Raw genomic sequence first — 4,773 nt, 5'->3', positions numbered from 1 at the left:
AAAACACCAATTGTACTTCACAATGACACACCTAATTTTTCCATTTTTATTATGCCATTCGCCTGTGGTAAAAGAGCCAGGACAGCATTGGGAACCAGAAGAGGACCTGGGCCATCAGTATAATAGCTCGGCTTTCTGCGATTGCATTGCTGCAAGCCGATCTCCCCACTGGACTGCCAAAGATCGCTTGTACAAACCATTTAAATGCCCCCCACAGTTTTGTAACCGTGGTCCCCAGCTGCTGATAGCCAGGTATGTCATGGCTCCTTAACCCCTTAAGGACAGAGCCTGAAATGGCCTTAAAGACAGAGACAAATTTTATGAACATGACCTGTGTCACTTTATTCATTAATAACTTCGGGATGCTTTCACCTATCCGGCTGATTCTGAGATTGTTTTCTCGTGACATATTGTACTTTAAACAAAAATAACATGAAAAATTGTGAAAAAATGCATTTTTCAACTTTTTTTCAAACTTTTCTGCTTATACAGAAAATGGTTATGCCACATAAATTATATATTAAATAGCATTAGCAACATGTCTACTTTATGTTGGCGGCATTTATTAAACTATCTTTAATTTTTTTTAGACAATAGAAAGCTTAAAACATTAGCAGCAATTTTCTGTAAAATTTCAAAATCAGATATTTTTAGGGACCTGTTCAGGTTTTAGCTGGGTTCACACTATGTATATTTGAGGCTGTATTTGGTCCTCATGTCAGGTCCTCATAGCAACCAAAACCAGGAGTGGATTGAAAACACAGAAAGGATCTGTTCACACAATGTTGAAATTGAGTGGATGGCCGCCATATAACAGTAAATAACGGCCATTATTTCAATACCACAGCCGTTGTTTTAAAATAACAGCAAATATTTGCCATTAAATGACGGCCATCCATTCAATTACAACATTATGTGAACAGAGCCTTTCTGTGTTTTCAATCCACTCCTGGTTTTGGTTGCTATACAGCCTCACAAATACAGCCTCAAATATACATAGTGTGAACCCAGCCTTAAAGTGTATTTGAGGGGACTTTATGTTATAAAGCCCCACAAAGCACCCCATTTCAGAAACTGCACCCCCCAAACTCTGCAAAAGCACTTCCAGAAAGTTTTTTAACCCTTTAGGGGAGTCACAGAAATAAAAGCTAAGTGTGTAAGAAATTAGAAAATTTTTATTTTCTGTGCAGAGATTTTATTGTAATCCAATATCTTTCATAATGATAAACCTATTACCAGAGAAATGCACCCCAATATTTATTGCCCCATTTCTGCAGTTTATAGAAATACCCCATATGTGGCCCTATTGCGTTGTTTGACGCAACCACAAGCCTCAGATATAAAGGAGCGCCTAGTGAATTTCAATGCCTCCGTTTTATTTGGCCATTTTTGACTGTACCACTTCAGGTTGGCAGAGGCTCTGCCAAAATCTAGAAATGTAACAAGGGGCGCGGTGAGCATTTGGACCCCACAGGTGCTTCACAGATTTTCAGTACAATATGGCGTAAAAAAGGAAAAATTCTATTTTTTTACACTAAAACGTTGTTCTAGCCTTCATTTTTCATTTTTCACGTCACAAATGTGCCCGTCATCAAGGGGTCCATATGCTCACTGCACCCCTTGTTAGATTCCTTGAGGGGTGTAGTTTCCAGAATGGGCTCACTTGTGGGGGGTTTCCAGTGTTTGGCAGCACGAGGGCTCTGTAAATGCGACATGGCGTTCATCATCCATTCTGGCCAAATCCAGCCTCCAAAATCCAAATGGTGCTCCTTCCCTTCGGAGGCTTGCCCTGCACCCACATGGCGCTTTATGTCCACATGTGGGGTATTTACGGACTCGGGGGAAATTGCTCTACACATTTTGTCTGTTTTTTTCTCTTTGAACCCCTTGTGAAAATGAAAAATTTAAGGCTAAACCAACATTATAGTGTAAAAAATTTAATATTTCAATTTCACGCCACATTGTTCCACATTTGTGCCAGTCACCAGTGGGGTCCATATGCTCACTACACCCCTTGTTACATTCCCTGAGGGGTGTAGTTTCCATAATGGGGTCACTTGCGGGGGGTTTCAACTGTCTTGGCAACGCAAAGGCCTTTCAAATGCAACAAGGCCCTCGAAATCCATTCCAGCCTCCAAAATCCAAATGGCGCTTTTTTACACTAAATGTTGGTCTAGCCTTGATTTTTTTTCCATTTCCACAAGGGGTTAAAAAAGAAAATGAATGCAAAATGTGTAGGGTAATTTCCCCTGCGTACGAAAATACGAACATGTGGACATAATGTGCCATATGGGCACAGGGCAAGCCACCAAAGGGACAGAGCGCCATTTAGAATCTGGAATGGAGGATGGAGGCCATGTCGCAATTACAAAGCTCCTGTACTGCCAGGACAGTAGAAAGTGACCCCATTCTGTAAACTACACCCCATAAAGAATCTAACAAGGGGTGCAGTAAGCATATGGACCCCACTGGTAACGGGCACATATGTAGAATATGTACCATGAAAATAAAAAATACTATTTTTTTTATTTTTACGGCACAAATGTGCCCGTCACCAGGGGGCCATATCCCCGCTGCCCCCCATTCCTTATGGGGTGTAGTTTCCAGAATGGGGTCACTTGTGGGGGGTTTCTACTGTCCTGGCAGCACAGAGGCTTTGTAATTGCATCATGGCATCCTCTAATGGGAATGGCGGCCATATCTATTTAGCTGGGGAAAAGGGACAATTCTAATTTATTTGGGGGTATTAGGCCAATTATTAGTTTATAAGGTTGAAAAGGACAGGAGCCCATCAAATTCAACCTGTGTTGATCCAGAGGAAGGCAAAAAAAAAACCCTCGTAAGGAAGACGACAGTAGCCTCATCACTGGGAAAAAATTCCTTCCCGACTCCATAATGGCGATCAGAATAACCCCCGTATCAACATGACCCCTGAAATAGGAATAAGGAACAGAATTTAGACAATGTAGAACTCCGATGACGTGTGGTACGCCTTGAAGCGATCCAGTATGCAGAGGCCGGGGTGATCAGGACAGGTGGCACACTGGAAAATGGTGTCCTTCCTGATCTCCCTGTTACGCCACACTCTGCACTTCTGGGGTCTCCTGTTTTCCAGTGTGGGGGACGTCACCTGGAAAATGTTTTCCTGGTGCGATACGGGGTCCTTTATATCCAGAAGCGCTGGGTCCGCTCCATGGCTGCTAAATATTAGGGCTGGTACTACTGCTTCAGATATTTTTGGATTGTGCCGCAAGCTACAGTAGCTCGGGCAGCGAGGGACCGGAAGAGGTGGTGCTGGGATAAAAGTTATTCCCGTACAGGTGGTAACCTTTATCCAGCAGTGGGAAGATCAGTGGGAAGAGCGACGCTGGCAAAGACTTCCGAGGCCCACCGAAGCCCGAAGAGCCGAACATTTCCGAAGTTAGACGACACTGGACCCGACGAAACCGGGAAGCGACCCAACGAAGACGCGAGGACGCTGCGGACTGCAGATCGTTGCTCCGGATGCCCAGATCAGGTGAGTATAGTGCACCTACACTATACACACCTAGCTGAGGGGTGCAGAACCCAGGGACACTGTTTTTTAACAGTTTGATCGCCGTGATGGGCGATCGTGGGGGTGGCATCGGCGCCATTTTTCCCCAGGACACTGATGGCGATTGGTGCTGTCTCGGACAGCACCAATCGCCATTGCTTTCCAGGTCACCCGGACACCGATGTCCCGGAAAGCTGAATTAAGCTGCTATATGCTGATCTGTATTGATCAGCATATAGCAGCGATCGTCGGCACGGGGGGGGGGAGGGTTAATCACCCCCCGTGCCGACAAGCAGGGATGGCCTGCTATACATTATAGCAGGCCATCTTCCCCAATTGCTGTGTGTGAACCAAATTTGAACTCTTTGGATGCAATAAAACACTTATGTAGGGCTGGGCGATATACCCCCAAAGTACCGATACCGTCTCTGGCGTCCGTTAACTGACTTTAACTTTGCCAGGATGGTATATTTCTATTTCCTCATCTGAGCTGCCTGGCCTGTCAGAGTGCTCCCATAGCAGTTTTTAATAAGGAGGGGGCAGATGAAACTGTCTGGTCACTTACCCCCTATCAGCAGTCAGTCTTTAGGACAGCACGGTCATGCAATCTGGAAACAGGTTTTTATGACAAGGAGGTGCTGCTTTACAATGTAAGAGACTGACACTGAACCTGTATTAGGTTTCTATCAATAAATTGTATATATTGTTATTAACAACCTATTAGACAAAGTACATAGTAGACTATGTTTACATACATTAGGAGAATGGCTCAGAAATTAGTCCACACATTCACATTTTTTACAATGCCCTGTAGGATTTATCTTCTGGGATCAGATAACCAGTCTACTGTCTAATGTTTTTGAAGCTAACTTCCCATTTATACTAAAGATTTCCTGCTAGGATACCAATTGCCAAGAGTCTGCAACCAATACATAAACTCTCCCGATGTATATGCATCTGCAGTGTCCCCAAGCGGGTGTGGCCTCTGCTATGTTTCTTTCCCACCTGTAGTCAGGTACCTTTGAATAGTAACCTCTGGGTGAAAGGTATCTGCACTCTGCCTGTATTTCCTATTTCTGCCTGCACTTCTTATTTATGCCACTAGATGTCAGTGTATTTTATGCATGGTATGCAGAGCTGAAGGACATTGTCCACAAAGGGTGAACTGACCAAGTGCCACTGTGGTATAAGGCGATTTTCCCCAGACCAATCCCTGAGCTGGGTACCTCAAGTGATCT

Source organism: Dendropsophus ebraccatus, chromosome 2 (genome assembly GCF_027789765.1).
Source record: "Dendropsophus ebraccatus isolate aDenEbr1 chromosome 2, aDenEbr1.pat, whole genome shotgun sequence".
Lineage (NCBI taxonomy): Eukaryota > Metazoa > Chordata > Amphibia > Anura > Hylidae > Dendropsophus > Dendropsophus ebraccatus.
Note: the sequence above shows the minus strand (reverse complement) of the source record.